The sequence below is a fragment of the Mesocricetus auratus genome, unplaced genomic scaffold, assembly GCF_017639785.1.
Source record: "Mesocricetus auratus isolate SY011 unplaced genomic scaffold, BCM_Maur_2.0 Super-Scaffold_100691, whole genome shotgun sequence".
NCBI lineage: Eukaryota > Metazoa > Chordata > Mammalia > Rodentia > Cricetidae > Mesocricetus > Mesocricetus auratus.
The window spans coordinates 16,130,733-16,148,395 of NW_024429267.1; positions in this window are offsets into that span (position 1 = coordinate 16,130,733).

Consider the following 17,663-nt stretch of genomic DNA (forward strand, 5'->3'; position numbering starts at 1 on the left):
TATTTCTTAAGTTTAAAAACTTAACTGGCGCTCCTGTACTGTCTCTCTTCATTTGTGATGTGCTATGGTTGTTTATCCTTCTCACCTTCCACGTTACTTCCAGGACCGCTCAGTCAGCTGCTGTTTGTCCTGTTTCGAGATCCAGCCTGTGGTACCCATGAAGCCTGAGAAGAAACCTCTATTTTCATTAGCTGAGAAGCAAAACAGCAGCATCCAAGTACAAGTGAGTGCACACAAGGCTTAGGGTTTTATCATGGTATTTATCATATAAATCTAATCTTCAGATGCATAGATCTAATCTATAGATGATTTCTTTTGGGTTGTCACAGTCTGCTAATCTCATTGGCACACTATCTTGAACTATGTTTCCACAATGAAGTTAGGATTTGAAATAAATAGAATACTTTATATCCCTTGTTTTCTCCTAAGTCCTTCTAAGAAAACTAAGGCCAGAAATCCATTTCATCAAAGGGGCAAGAATGAATTATTTTGAAAATGTATGGATATTTCCATCCTAAATTTGTTGGTACATATTTTCTTTTTTTGCAAAAACCTTAAATAATAAGTTTAATTTGATTAATAAAAATACCAATAATGGAATGGAAGTATACTAAGCTGGATGGTAAACTTCTGGCAATGGCAAGAAAGAGGAAGGGCTGTGCTATGTATGAGTCAAGATGGAGTCACTGCACCACATGTTAATGCCACTATACTTAGTCTAGAGTCATAACTGGAGGGGAAGCCCTGTCTTAACTCAAGCAGGGATTCCCTTTTCAGAGCCTTTAGATCTCTTAATACTTGATTCAACGATAACAAAAGTAACCAAGTAAGAGCCAATTCTGAAGCTCTAGGACTTCATATCTAGAAGAAGGGATACTGGAGGAAGTATTAGATGTACATTGACTGAGGTCTCTGCAGCACTGGTCACTAGGTAGTGGCCACAGGTGGCAATGCCCTGGACCCAATCAATGATAAAGAAGCAGAGTGTCTAGCTTGTCAGACATCAGCTGTCATCTAGATGGATATCTTTGCCTCATGAGCCATATCACCTACTTCATCTTAATTCAGTGTCAGCCATCACCATTGAGGAGCACTGCATGTGATGGACTGTGCTCTTGTTCTCAATAGTTCACACTCACTAGTTTAGCTTTACTGATATTGACCTTTTAGTTCTTATCATTTTTCACCCGAAATGTTTCAAGACTCTTATATGCATTTTCTCCTGAACTTATCTTGTCCTTATGTTTCATTCTTCTTACTGCCTTGTCAGACTGAGCTTTCTAAAATTCAAGTTGGATCAATTACTCTTTCTGAAATCTTATAGCAGCTCCCTGATGCTTTCCGAACACAATCCAAATTCCACTTAGACCTAGATATCTATTTGACATTGCAAAGGTATTCTCCCAAATCACCTTTTATAGTTCCATTTTTCTAGCTCATTAAAAATTACTTTCTGTTAGTCAAATATATTATCTGATTCAAACTCCCAGACTACCCTACCCCCACTCTGGATATTTTTGCTTTTATTTTTTCCTTGCTAGTTTTTCTGGTAAATCTATGCTCATCATTTCAGATAAAACTCAACATTACATTCTCAATGAAGTACAACTACCTCTACTACCATGGAACACTGCGCGTCATTAAACACCATACTAATTTTACCTTCATCCCCATTTATAAGCTGGACTTTTCTAAGGAAACCTGGGCACACAGCCTAGAGAACCATCAGCACATAAAATAAGTGTCAGATGATCCCATCATCATTTGAGATTCAGTATACCTACATCAGAACTACTCATCTAACCATTGTTCTTTTATCCCCAAGAATGGTCAGTGGGGTTATGATTCTTCTTGCCAAGTAGGATTAAACCTTATAATCTGCTCTGATTCAGCATTCTCCTTAATGTGGATGTTCAAATGGGAAATAGAATCACTTGGCTTCAAAGGTTTGTTGCTGTCAAAGTTTGTTAGCTTAGGGAGGATTTCATGTGTGTGTGTGTGTGTGTGTGTGTGTGTGTGTGTGTGTGTGTGTGTGTATGTATTTTATATAAATTAGAAACAATCTTATTTTTCATATCAATTCCAGTTCCCCTCCCTCCCAGCCTTCCATATGTTCCACTAACCCCCCATCTCATCCCCCATCCACTCCCCAGGGAAGGTGAGGCCTTCTATGAGGGATCCTCACAATCTGTCAAGTCATTTGATGCAGGGCCTAGGCCCTTCCCTGTGCATCTAGGTTACAAGGGTATCCCTCCATGGGAAACGGGCTCCTGAAGTCCGTTTCTGCACTAGGGATACATACTTGTTCCACTGCCAGAGGCCCCATAGACTGCCTAGTGCTCCGAGTTGACACCTTACATTCAGGGGCTGGTTCGGGTCTATGTGGTTCCCCAGCTGTCAGACTGGAGTCCATGAGGGTTTTCCCAGGATGGTTTTGACCCCTTTGTCACTCCTCCTTCTCTGAAACTGGATTCCAGGAGTTTGGTTCAGTGCTTAGCTATGGATCTCAGCTTCTGCTCTCATCAGCTACTGGATGAAGTCTCTAGGATGGTATTTAAGGGAGGAATTTTTCGTGGAGTCCCCAAAGAACTCTTTAACTTTACATTCCCTTTATTTAGTCACCCAAGAAATAGAATGATGTCAGCACGAAGGGATGTTTTGCTCACATTTACAATAGTGACTTAAATATTTCCATGCATGCATTCCCCCAATTTCATGTTGACTATTTTCAAACTTTTGCTTTATGTTTCTCAACTATTTCTTCTGCAGAATTACTGGCTTTATAACTTTTCATATTTCATCTTAATTCATATGATTGGTCTGTATCGTGTTCTAGGCAACTTGTCTCAGTTGCTTGTGATGTAAGCCATGTGTTTGTAGTGTACTATCTTATCACCCACTGTCTACAAGCTATTGCTAATTATTTTAGCCATAAAGACCAGCACAACACAGTTGTATTTTTTCACATACCATCTCTTTTCAGTGAGATCCTTGCACTTCAGAAATTATTAATTGTAAATGCGTGGTCTATTCTCATGAAACTTAATGGGAGACTGGCTATCTAGTTGATATATGATGTCTTCCTCTGAATTACAATGTTCTCTCCAAATGGAAACATGCCTGTGGGCATGAAGGACATGCTTAAGACATTCCGATGGTAAACTGAAGGTAAACAAAGGGTCATATCTAGAAGAACACAAATTTATAAGATCCATGAAGGTTCCTAAAATAGTGTAAAGGAATAGTGCTTTTTCTGGGATGGAGACTCTGACCAGCCAATCTGCAAAAAAAGATTCAGCCTATGGAGTTTACTGCAAGGAGTGACTAGAGCTGTTGCATTACAGTCTTTGGGAGAAGTCACCTGTGTTGAAGTAGGCTTTCCTTTTGAATTATCCCTGTTTTTTGTTTGTTTGTTTTTTGTAAGTAACCCCTTATCAATACTCCTGTTAGCAACTGATTTAAAAAAAGAAACATTGGGAAAGGTAATCCAGCAACTTGATGTGCCATGCTTTTTTCAAGCCCATGGGAGGCCTGCCCCTTTCTGAATGGAGACAGACGAGGAGTGGATAGGGAGAGGGATAGATGGGAGTTGGGAGACGGAACAGGAAGAGAAGAGGGAGGATAAATTGTGGATTGTATGTAAAATAAATGAAAAATGTTAATTAAATAAAATAAAACCTCATTGGTTTATAAAATTGGGTTTAGGTCCATTTGTTATTTTGTCATGCTGTGGGTTCCCATTTTGGAATGAGTAGACATGTGAATGATGTATTTCCCCAGGAAAACTCTATTACCCAACACTGGCATACTTTCAGAAGTAGCACCTGGTTGATTATGATGTACCTACTAACATTTCTGATAGGCTTTTTAGTTTATTGAGGTTCAAAATACATTTTTTTTCAAATTGTGTTACTATTAGATGTGTACTTTCAGTTTCAAACATTTGACTGCTTTAGCTTTTTGTGGCTAGAATATTGGCTGTAATTTCTTTTCAATTGTGATTAAGAACAATTAAAGGATTGTCTTCCACTGCCATTACACATTTAGAGATTTTTCATTGAAAAAGGAGATGCTCAATTATTATTTTTTTAGAGGTTCATATAGCTCAGGCTACTCATCAGGTCAGCATGCAGCTGAAAGAGAATGAATTTCTGATCTACCACTTTCCAAGTTCAGGGTGAAAAGCATGATCCCCAATGCCCTGCTCCCAGTTAAATAATTAAGGACACAAACTATTTTCAAAAAATTTCCTGATCATATCTGCATGTGAGAGTTTCCTCACTCTTAAAAATATTTTAAGTGTCTGTTTGTAAGCTATTGTATAAAAGATAACTCAGAACAGAGCAAGACATTGAACTGTCACATATGGCTACAACTTAAAGAATTATATACTCCTTTTTTATTGTGTTTGACTAACATTGATGTTACTACTACTATTTCTGTTACATAAGCATAAATAAGAACTAGTTGCCCATATAAACATAAGTTTTAGTTTATTCAAGATGAATAGACATCACAAATTTATGGGTTGATGCAATAAATCCAATCTGTAATACAATCTGAGACCAAAAAAAAAAAACAAGCAAGTAATATTGGGATTATGTTTATTTATATTTTGATCAGCTTGGATTTTTATATTAATATTATCTTTAAACTGTTATGTTAATTATTTCAATAACACAGAGGAAGCTAGAGATCATTGTATTAAATAAATCCACGAATGGTTGGGTATTTAGTGGTATTAGTCACATATGGATTCTATAAAGGTTGATGACAGAAATGGAAATCAGGGTGATTGTTACCAAGGGCTGACAGGGGAGGATGGGATTGGGAAACACTCATCATTGGGTTAGATCAAAGGAAACTTTAGTGAGATTGAAGGAAGATGTTTGGAAATGCTAATGTACAGCAAGGTGAATATATATATTAATTATTGTGCACTTAAAAGAAATCCTAGAAAAATAATTTTGACAATCTCAAGCATAAGCAAAATAAGTTTTTGAGGCCATAGATATATTTGGAGTGATTTATAAATATTATAATATATATATATATGAAAATGTTATTGGGTACACCATCTATAAGAATAATTTTAATGTTTTCATGTATTGGTAAAATAAACTATTAAAGCTAAATATATCAAATGAAATGCAGAGGAAAGGAAATAAGGGTTGCAAACCCATGTACTTACTTAACAAAATTTCTCTATTTAGTTCTAACTGGCCTGAAATTTTCTATACAGACAAAATAGGCCTAGAATTCACAGAGATCCACCTGTCACTGTCTCCTGTGTTCAGAGATTGAAGAGGGGGGAGCAGGTCTGAGGTAGGGGATGTTACAAGGAAGTGGGAGAGGGGAAATTGGTTTGGATGTATTGTGAGAGAAGAGTCTATTTAAAAAAAATAAAAATAAAAATAAAGAAAAAAGGTATATACCTCCATGCTTGGAGTAGTGTGTGTGTGAGTGTGTGTCTGTGTGTGTGTGTGTGTGTGTGTGTGTGTGTGTTGTGTGTTGGTTAAGCTATCTAAAATGTGACTGGGAATCATGAATTTTAAGGTCCTTTTATTTTTTTGGTATAGTATTTTTTTCTTTTTCTTTTTGGTTTATATTTCTCCTTGAGACATTTTTTAATATTATTTTTTTATTTAGGTTAGAAATAATCATGTTCCAATGTCAATCCCAGCTCCCTCATCTTCCCCTCCTCCCTCACCCTCCCCACCAGGCCCCCCAGTCCCCCACCCAATCTCCACTCCAATACCCAGGTGGGGTGTGGCCCACCATGGTGGATCTCCAGTGACTGTCATTTCATCCAGGGTAGGGCCTAGGCCCTCCCCCAAGAGTCCCGGCTGAGAGAGCCTCCCATATTGTGGCGTGGGCACTCAAAGTCTATTTGTAAGCCAGGGATAAATACTACCCAAGGCTCCATAGATTACCTAGGCCTCCTCACTGACACCCACACTTAGGAGGTCTGGGTCAGTCCCATGCTTTCCACGCAGCCATCAATCTGGGATCCAAGAGCTCCCCCTTGTTCAGGTCAACTGTTTCTATGGGTTAAACCAGCCCATTCTTAAATCCTTTGCCCATAAATTCTCTCGTTCTGACACTGGATTCCAGGAATTCAGTTCAGTGTTTGTCTGTGGGTATCTACCCCTGCTTTCATCAGTCGCTGGATGAAGGTTCTGTTTCCTAGACTCTCTGGGAGTGGGATTGTATGCTGGCACTACCCTGATTCACATCTAAAATCCATAAATGAGTGAGTGCATACCATGTTTCTCTTTTTGTGATTGGGTTACTTCACTCAGGATGATTTCTTCTAGTGCCATCCATTTGCCTGCTAATTTCAGGATTCCATTGTTTTTTTTCCACAAAATAGTACTCTACTGTGTAAATGTATTACATTTTCTCTACCCACTCTTCAGTTGAGGGGCATCTAGGTTGCTTCTAGGTTCTGTCTATTACAAATAATGCTGCTATGGACATAGTAGAACAGACATCCTTGTTGTATGAATGTCCATGTTTTGGGTATATGCCTAAGAGTGGAATTGCTGGGTCTTGTGGTAGACTGACTCCCATTTTCTTGAGGAATCTCCATACTGATTTCCAAAGTGGCTGTAAAAGTTGGCACTCCCACCAGCAGTGTAGAAGTGTTCCCCTTTCTCCACATCCACTCCAGCACAAACTGTCCTTGGAGTTTTTGGTTTTAGCCATTATGACAGGAGTGAGATGGTATTTCAGAGTTGTTTTGATTTGCATTTCCTGGATGGCTAGGGATGTTGAGCACTTTCTCAAGTGTCTCTCAGACATTTTAGACTCCTCTACTGAGAATTCTCTATTTAATTCTGTACACCATTTTTTGATTGGATCCTTTGGTGTTTTGGTGTTTTGAGTTCTTTGTAAATTTGGGAGATCAGCCCTCTGTCATATGTAGGGTTAGTGAATATCTTTTCCAAATCTGTGGGTTGCCTTTCTGTCTTTCTGACTGTGTCCTTTGCCTTACAGAAGATTCTCAGTTTCAGGAGGTCCCATATATTTATTGTCGATATTAGTGTCTGTGCTATTGGAGTTATGTTCAGGAAGCAGTCTCATGTACTAATTCATTCAAGGGTGCCTCCCATTTTCTCTTCTAACAGGTTTAGTGTGGCTGGATTTATGTTGAGGTCTTTTATCCATTTGGACTTAAGTTTTGTGCTTGGCGATAGACATGGATCTGTCCGCATTCTTCTACATGCCAGCATCCAGTTATGCCAGCACCATTTGTTGAAGATGCTTTCTTTTTCCATTGTATATTTTAGCTTCTTTGTCAAAAATCAGATGTCATACATGTATTGGTTAATTCCAAGGTGTTCAATTGGATGGTCTACTTGTCTAATTTTGTGCCAACACCAAGCTGTTTTTAGGACAACAGCTCTATAATTGAGCTTGAAGTCAGGGATGGTGATGCCTCCAGATGTTACTTAGTTGAATTAGGTTGTTTTTGGTATCCTGGGTCTTTTGTTTTTCCTTACAAAGTTGATTATTGTTCTTTCAAGTGTAGAGTTTCTTCAAGATTGAAACAAGCCTAACAGATATTTTTAAAGAAGGAAAAACTGCAAGTAAGTTAGGGCACTACACTGAAACAGGCTTATTGCATACTGAGCTGGGGTACCTTCTTAAACATTTCACAGGCAATTCGCTCCCTTCTTCTTAGACTTAGTCTTACATGCGTGCTAGTGTTCCAAATATGGGAAGCAGCGCTGCACCTTAAACACTGCTGACTAAGTACAGGGGAAAAGTAAGAATACAGAGACGAATGTGTTCAGCTAAAGTAGTTAAATACAACATGTAATTGGTGGTGGTGAGATTTCCATGGAAAGGGTCTTCCACAGACTTATGTGCTTGAACAATAGGTCCCCAGGCCGTGGCACTGTTTGTGAAAGTTGTAGAGCCAGCTGAAGGTGGAGTTTTGCTAGAAGAAATGTGTTACCGTGCTAGAGGGAGTGGGCTTCATAATCCTGTCTCACTCTTTTTTCACTGTCTTATTCTTATTGCACCTGCAGTATGAGCAGCCAGCCTTTCACTTATAATGCCATACCTTCTCCACCAGGACCAATTACACTACCCTGAACTATGAACAGAATTAGACCCTTCCTTCCTTAAAGCTACTTCTTGTGACTGTAGTTAGAAAAGTTGCTATTATAGGCAATTAAGAGAGATGATACAGTGAAACACAAGGGGTCATTTACATCATTCCTCACATACTGCAATGTCTTCAAATAATAGAAGATTCTCTTCTACAGGTGTGTGGCTCACACTCCTTTCACTAAAAAGCAGGTCTTTTATTTCTCCAGAAATTAGATGGAATGATTTTACTCCGAGATTCTCTATTCAAAAAGTAATTGACTCAGAATTCCTTCTGATCTACTGAGGTCTAACAGTTGTGTTGCTTTTTATAGATTTCCCTCTTCAGGTGTTCCAAAGGTCTGCATTAAATTAGTTTGTGTTTGGGGTAAAATGGATTTCTCACTTGTAAGTTAGTTTGAGTTTTGTCTGACATATAATAATCAATAAACAGAGTCAGCAAATAGCCAAAATAAAAATTATAGAGATAGATATAGTTTTAAAAGTATAGTTGTTTTAAGAAACACAAAATCATTTTAATAAAGTCTAATTTATTTCTTCTAGGATATATATTAAAGTTCTTTAGAAAAGATAAAACAGATGAGTCTCCCATTCACCCTATAGACTGATTCATCTGATTTACAGTTTCCTTTGTTGTACTGAATCATTTTTATTTTCATGTATTAATTGTTGGTTTTATTTTCTACACTATTAAAATCCTATTCAGAAAGTCATTGCCTATGCTTATATGTTGAATTCCAATTCAACATATATATACATATATATGAGCTTATTATATATATGAGCTTATTAGTTCCTAGAGATTTTCAAATAGTGTACCCTTTATAATATCCTAATATCCACTCCCCAATTCTTCCCTCAACTAATTTGCATCCACAACCCCCATTTCATGTCTCTCTCTGTTTATTATTATTATTTTAGAATAGACTATCTGACAGCAACTGTCTTGTTGTATATAGAGTTCCTTATGTATTTGCACCACCTATGGGGTAACCAACCAGTCTCAGACTGAAGTTGCAACCCACTCCACAGGAGTAAATTCAAAACTAGTACCCTAAATCTTGTTGAAAATCCATGGTTTGGTGGGGGAAGTTGGCTCAGTGGGTAAGTAAAGACTATTGTTAGGACTGATGATTTGAGTTCAGTCTCTGGAATTCATGTTGTGGAGGGAGAGAGAATGGGCATACACACTGGTGTTTTGAAAGAAAATGGCCCCAAAGGGATTGATGATATTAGGAGGTGTGGCCTTGTTAGAGGAAGTGTCTCACTATTGGAGAGGGCCTCTGAGCTCTCTTTTGCTTCCCTCTGCATGAGATAGTTGGCTGTAAGATGTAGTACTCTCAGCTCCAGCTTCACATCTGCCTACATACTGCCATGCTCCTTGTCATGATGATAATGGACTGAACTTCTGAAACTGTAAGGGAGCCACTGCAATTAAATGTTTTCTTTATAAGAGTTTCCATGGTCATGGTGTCACTTCACAGCAATAAAAAACCCTAACACACACACACACACACACACACACACACACACACACAGTATAAAAAGTAGACTCTAACAGCGAACTTAATACTGTTGTTTACCTAAGTTATCAAGACACTGTGGGAACACCAGACCTTGAGCAGAGACCCACTTCCCCTTCTGCCTGGGAGTAGGCAGCTGTAAGACAATGTTTACTAAAAACAATACAATGCCTGGGGGCATTAAGTTCCTGGAAAAGGCCTGCCCGCAGAAACCACCCTGAGCTCGACCTTGTCCAGAGACTAACCGCCTCTTCTGCCATGCTCAGATCAGTTTCTGGGGTCAGAGCAGAACCAGCCAGGGTAGAGGAGAGAGCAGAAGCTTCTCTGGTGGGAGCCTTTCTTAGGAAGTTTTCTTGAACCTTTTTGGGGCCTGCTAAAAGTTTTCTTTACATCGTTGAACAAGTCTCTGTGTTGTCAATCCCCGACACCCTCCGCACGTTCTCGGACACAGGCCGCGCAGCAGACGCGACAATTGGAGGTCCTACCGAGATCGTGAAAGTGAGGTAAGTGGACGGGGTTAAGAAACTATGGGGAATAGTTCCGGGAAGCTAGAATCATTGCAGTATCAACTAAAAAGTTACTTAAAGAACATGGGACTGCAGTCAAGTCTAAAACCCTAGAAGGCTTTCTAAAATCGATCGAACGAGCCAGTCCATGGTTCATTACTGGGGGAAACTTAAATATTCCAGATTGGGAGGAGGTTCGCCGTGATCTTCACAGACTTTTACGAAAAGAGGGATCTGAGTCCTTACCCCCTACGACATTCTCCTTATGGAGATTAGTGAGGGGAGCACTTTTGACAGATAAGGTTCGTCACCGCCAGGTAGTTCAGGACACAAAAGAGGCTTTTTTAGAATTACAAGAGACTGAGACTCAAGCCTCCTTGAGTTCAGGGGCAGAGAGTGATGATGAATCATCTGAAGGGACCCTGACTGAAACTAGAGGCTCCATTGTTAGTGAGGATGAGGAGGAGTCTCTTAGTAACAACAAAAAAACGGGTAGAGATCTCCGGGCGCGACCCAAACAGAAGAACTCCGGTCAGAATCGGTTATATCCTTCTCTATCAGACCTAGAAAATGGAAGGAGCTCAGACTCAGACTCGTCACAGTCTGAAAAGGAACGGTTACTTGCTGAGATCGCGGCCCTTAAAAAAGAACTAAAAAAGATTCGATTTAAGGAAAGACAGGACAGGGAGAGAAACCCTTCCCCATACTCTGAAAAAAGGGACTCCTATGAGATAACTCAGTCCTTCTCGGACCTGGAGGGAAGACCCAGAGGAGGGGTCCAATGCTGCCCGGTGGTGGCCCCAGTAATGGAAGTTCCAGACCCAAACAATGCTGGACAGGTCATTCGGCATCATAACCCTTTAAATTTTAAGGATATAAAACAACTTAAGGAGGCAACTTTAAATTATGGAGCACAGGCTCCCTTTACACTTTCCTTAATGGAATCTTTTGCGTCTCTTAACTTGACACCTAGTGATTGGCAGCAGCTTTGCCGAGCGACTCTATCAGGGGGAGATTATTTGATTTGGAGAGGTGAGTTTCAGGAAAGATGCAGCCAGACAGCCCAAAGAAATGCACAGGCCGGACAGCCCCAGAGAAATGTGGAGATGCTTACCGGGAGTGGTCAATATGCCACCATTCAGCAACAAATGCAATATGACATCGCAGTCTATGCCCAAGTGGCAGCAGCGGCCCAAGGGGCTTGAAAGCATTGCCTTCCAAGGAAGGAGGGGATCATCTGTCCAAAGTCCTTCAAGGACCCTCTGAACCTTTTCAAGACTTCGTAGACCGTCTCAGTCAGGTAGCAGAAAGAATATTTGGGGGCATTGGGCCTGCGATGCCGGTCATCAAGCAGATGGCATTTGAAAATGCAAATAAGTATTGTAAGGAAGCCCTTCGCCCCTATCGTAATAAAAGTCTAAATGACTATATCCGGATCTGTAGGGACATTGATGGGAACTTCATCCAGGGCCAAGTGTTAGCTGCTGCTATTCGGCCCCAAGTGGGGAAAGAAAGACCTACTCTAGGAGGGAGAAAAACACGTTTCAGCTGCAGCAGGGAGGGACACTTCCGTAGAGAGTGCCCTCAAAATAGTACTACAGGTCTCAAGAGACCTGGTTTATGCCCCTGTTGTCGAAGGGGATATCATTGGGCCAATAACTGCTACTCTAAAACTGACCGGGAGGGAAATTTCCTTCCTGCTAATAATAATCAGGGAAACGGGAGGAGGGCCCCGCCCCAGGGCCCCAAAACCAATGTGTACGGGGCAATGACCCCTGCTCCGGGCAGTGGCAGGATTCATTTTCTCCCCCAGAGCAACCCCTTCATATCTCAGACCTCCTCAGAGCCACCTCGGGGAGTGCAGGATTGGACCTCGCTCCCTCTGCCTGGGCAATCCTAGCACCGGAAATGGGGATCCAGGCCCTCCCTACTGGGGTGCATGGGCCATTGCCCCCAGGCACGGTAGGACTACTCTTGGGACGGTCCAGTACTATTCTTCGAGGCATCCAGGTACACCCCGGTGTTATAGACCAGGATAGTGAGGGGGAGATTAAAATAATGACATCAGTGGGCAGTGGGGTTGTTGCCATCCCTGCAGGAGAACGGATTGCTCAGTTACTCCTTCTCCCTACAGCTCCTTGTGAGGCTAGAAAAATTAAAGAGAAAAGGGGCAACCAAGGTTTTGGAAGTACCGGCCCAGCAGCATTTTGGGTAGCCACTATGGAGAACCGCCCCCAGCTTACATTAAAGATAGAAGGCAAGTTCTTTAGGGGCGTCTTAGATTCTGGGGCAGATTTCTCTGTCCTCTCAGATAAATTCTGGCCCCCGCTTGGCCGAAAGAGGAAGGGACAGTGACCCTCCAGGGAATAGGACAGGCTGTGCCCCAAAAAGCCTCAGAATCCTAAAGTGGCAAGACTCTGAGGGCCACACAGGGCTTTTCCAGCCATATGTTTTGCCTGGCCTCCCTATTAACCTCTGGGGACGGGACCTCATGCAAGAAATGGGAGTGGTCCTCACCACCCAGGCACCCAAGTCCAAAAGCAGGGGCCCCCAGATGACGCAAGGGAGGGGCTGGAGCCCGGGGAGGGAACTAGGTAAACTAGAACAGGTTTGCCCTGTGGCATCCCTCCCTTTGGAGACCAGGGCCCCAGGGGATAGGAAGGGTTTTGGCCATTTTTGATGAGGGTCACTGTTGCGCCGCCAGCCCCCATACCCATCACATGGCTATCAGATGATCCGGTATGGGTGGAACAGTGGCCCTTACCAGCGGAGAAACTAAGGGCGGCTCACCAGCTAGTTCAAGAACAATTGGAGGCAGGTCATTTGGTTCCTTCCACATCCCCTTGGAATACCCCTATATTTGTAATAAAAAAATCTTCAGGGAAATGGAGGTTACTACAAGATTTGAGGGCCGTGAATGCGACCATGCAGCCTATGGGGGCTCTGCAGCCTGGCTTGCCCGTGCCTGTGGCCATTCCTAAAGACTGGCATTTGATTGTTATTGATTTGAAGGATTGCTTCTTTTCTATTCCCTTGCATTCTCAAGATAGTCCTCGGTTTGCGTTTAGCCTTCCTTCGATTAACTTTAGGGAGCCTGCCCTTCGCTTCCAATGGGTGGTGCTCCCCCAAGGGATGGCTAATAGTCCCAACTATATGCCAGATTTATGTAGCTGCCTGTTTAGATCCCCTCAGACGTAAGTTCCCTGACCTTTACATTATCCACTACATGGATGATATTCTTTTGGTCGCGGCCGAAGAAAGACAATGTTACATAGCCTTTGCAGAGCTACAGGAGCTTCTGGAGGCCCGAGGATTTATTTTGGCTCCGGAAAAGATCCAAAAGAGACCCCCTTATACTTATTTGGGTCATCAAATTCAACAAACTGGCCTCCGGCCACAAAGACTCCAGATCGATTGTTCAAATTTAAAAACACTTCATGATTGGCAGAGATTTTTGGGAGAGGTGCAATGGTTTCGTCCTTCTCTTTCTATGAAAACAGGGGCTCTTAAAGCGCTTTATGATATTCTTCCTGGGGATCCTGCTCCAACGTCCCCTAGACAGATTACCCCAGAGGCCAGGGAAGCCCTACAATTGTTGTTAAGAAGTATAGAACAAGCCCACCTTCGGCGTATAGATTATGGGCAGCCCCTTGTTCTGGTTGTACTTTCATCTAGCTTTTCGCCCACTGCCGTGTTTTGGCAGACTGGTCCTATTTATTGGGTACATTTGTCAGCCTCCCCTAAGAAGGTAGTGACCCCTTACTATGATCTCATTTTACAATTGTTGTGGAAGGCGCACAAGTTTAGCATTCAAACCTTTGGAAAGAGTCCTGATAAAATTATCCTTCCTTATGGTAAGGAGGAGGTGGAACATCTACAGATCTTCCATGATGGGTGGACCCTGTTTATTACATCTACAGGCGCTCAGTTTGATAACCAATATCCCAACAGCCCCTTGATGTCTTTTTTCAAAAAACACCCTGTGATCTTTCCCAAGATTTTAAAGGAGAACCCTCTAGTTGGAGCTTGCTCAGTCTTTACAGACGGCTCCTCCAAGGGTTTCGCGGTGGTGGTTTCTTCTCAAGTGCAGAAGAGGGTACCCATAGGGCAGATGTCAGCACAAGCCGCCGAGTTGTTTGCTTGCTTGATGGCTTTCCAAATGTTTGAGGGAGAGCCCTTTAATTTATATACTGATAGTGTTTATGTTGCCAACATTGTTAGACCTTTAGAAACTTCTCCATATGTTCTTCCAACCTCCCAGGTTCGTTCCTTATTAGTTCAGCTCCAACATCTTATTTGGCAGCGCATCCACCCTGCTTATGTGGGATTTATTCGTGCACATACTAACCTTCCAGGGCCCCTTGCCCAGGGCAATCAAATTGCTGACTCCTTGACCCGCCCTAGGGTCTTATTTACTCAGGAGCAGCTGGCCCACCAGCTCCATGAGCGGTATCATCTAAATGCCCGCTCCATTAAATTTCACACTGGATGCCCCTTATCCATAGCGACACAGATTACCTCTCAGTGCCCTGATTGTGCCCCTTATCATAATTCTCCCAATGAGGGGGTAAATCCCCGGGGCCTCAGGGCCAACCATCTCTGGCAAATGGATGTCACTCACCTGCCGCAGGCAGGGAAATTAAAATACATGCATGTTTCGGTGGATACATATTCTAAACTGATTTTTGCCTCTCTCCACTCAGGAGAGAAAATTAAAGATGTTATTTCTCATTGCCTGCAGGCCTTTGCCTACATGGGCGTACCCGATGCCCTAAAAACGGACAATGGCCCTGCCTATGCCAGCAATCGCTTTGCTGCCTTTTGCAGGGAACATCACATTGTCCATTCTTTTGGTATTCCTCACAACCCCACGGGACAGGCTATTGTGGAGCGCACCCATGCCACTCTCAAACAGTATTTTAAGAAAATAAAAAAGGGGGAGTATGTTACCTCCCCCAATATTCAGTTATCCACCATACTTTACATTTTAAATTTTTTGACCATAGACCATAATAATTTGTCTGCTATGGAGAGACATTGGAACAAACCCTCCCAGTCCTTGGGATGGGTCAGATGGAAGGACTTAATTACAGGAAAATGGCAGCCACCCACCCCCCTATTAGCTAGGGTCCGAGGGGCTGTTTGTGTTTTCCCTCCAGGAAGTGAGAAGCCTATTTGGGTCCCCGAACGGTGCATCAGGCATGTCGACCCCAATACTACTCCGGATACTAGGAATGCTCACCATGATAAAGATGATCCAACCATTGTTGAACACTCAGGTAAGGGAAATATGGGCGTTGGTGAGGATTCCCCCATGTTGATGCCAGTTAGTCATTCCAGCTCCCTGTTCATCAAATTTTATAACACCAATAATACATTGGGAGCGGCTGCCGCCAATGAGATTAAAAAGTCAGAAACTAGACATTCTGAGTTTCCCCTCCTAAGCCTGATACCAGGGTCAGAAAGTAGGGGAATCCAAGAGATTGCCAGCGGCATACGCCTTTAATACCAGCGGCATACGCCTTTAATCCCAACACGCCTTTATGAGGGAACATCCTGGGTTGAAAGTTGGATTGAAAATGGGTGAATAGCCGGGCGTTGGCAGCACACGCCTTTAATCCCAGTACTCGGGAGACACAGGCAGGCAGATCTCTTGAGTTTATAGAGCAAGTTCCAAGACAGCCTCCAAATAATACAGAAAAAAAAATTGGTAACAAGCTGGGCGGTGGTGGCACACGCCTTTAATCCCAGCACTTGGGGAGGCAGAGGCAGGCGTATCTCTGTGAGTTCGAGGCCAGGCTGGACTGACAGCCTCAAACAATACAGAGAAACCCTGATTTAAAAAAAAATGGGTGAAACAAAAAATTTGTAACAGTAAAAAGGTACTGGTATTAAGTAAAGAAAAAGAAAAAGACAAAGGTATATAGAATGGAAAATTTTGTTTACATTTAAGTTCTATTTTGTGAGTCATCTCTAAAAACTTTTGGCCAAAAGCTTGGCCTCTCTACCTTGCATCTACAGTTACAAGGAGTAGGTACAGCTGTACCCCATGACTGTAGCTCAAATGGAGGAATGATAAAGAACATACAGGACTTTTTAACCTTTTAGTTCAAGGATTGGCTGGAGTTGTTCTTTTACATAGATTTCAATTAAGGTAGCTTCATTGCAACAGACTAATCATGACCTAGGAAAAAAGGATGACTGAAAGATGCATGTATGTTCTGAATGTATGGTGTGGCCACACCGGTATGTATGAAATGTGATTGTGAATGCGTGAGTGTGAACTGCTTATATGATTAAAAGGATACTTAAATCCCTTCAAAAATAGTTAAGAAGCTACCTAGATTGCTTGAAATATAGACAAAAGGAACATCCAGCCAGTCTGTTAATGTTTTCAGAAAAATTTAAGATGCAAATGAGGCCTTGTCAGCTAGTGAGAGCTCTACAGGTTAGATTGGGAAAGACTGCTCACAGACTTCAAATAATTTTCACAAGTTATTTGGACACATTATAGTTTACAATCTTTGAGTGATTTTCAGAAGTTTTTGGGAAATATTTAATGAATATGTCCTTTTTAATGGGCATCTACAAATAATCTAAGTAGTAATCCCAATTTACCTAGATAGTTAACCAAGGAGGGTAGACAAATCCTTCTACTATTATGGTCCAGTTTCAACAGTTCAAAAAAATTTTTTTTAGAAAATAAAAAAGGGGGAATAATGTCCCCCCAGTCCCCACATGACTCATCAAATAATACACTCCTCATTTAAAAAATTTATAATGTGAATGCCAGTGAGCTTCAGACAGATTCTGGCATGATGGAACTTGAGCAACCATTGCTCAGGTCAAATGGAGACATCCATTCACTAAACAGTGGAGAAGACCCTAATTTGGGGTCGAGGGCATGTTTGTGTTTTCTTGTAGGAAAAGAATAAAAGCTTCGGCATGGAGCAGAGAAAAACTGGACCTGAGACCATGGGAGCCTACCTAAGCCAGTTTGAGTGAGATCTCCTAAATCAGTGTTCCTGACCCTTGCTGTCATCGAATCTAGAGCCCAAGAAAGAAAGAAAACAGTCGGTTTGAGATTTCCAGTTTCTCAACAGACCTGCTGCATCAACCTTCCAGACCCATGAGTTTTCATTGTGAAGCTAACAGAAAAAAAAAGGACCCATTTAAAACATTTGGACATTGGTATGGACTGTGATGAGGGGCTAAAGCCTCTTTTCAGTAATTGAACAGGACATGGTCACTTGAAATATCAGACTTGATGGTTCCTGTTTCTGGAATCACGACTAGGCCAGTGTATTTTTCTGGAGAGATGCAACTTGTCCTAATGCGACAAAAAGGAGACTTTGACTCAAGTTGCATAATCAGCTGACGTTAAATCAACAAACTGCATCACCACAGGAACAAATTGGTGCTCTGTGGATAGTGCAACAAGCCTATTGTTCATATTTTTCATAATGCTACATGTGTAACATCAATGATTGTACCTAATGTATCTGTGCAAGTGCAC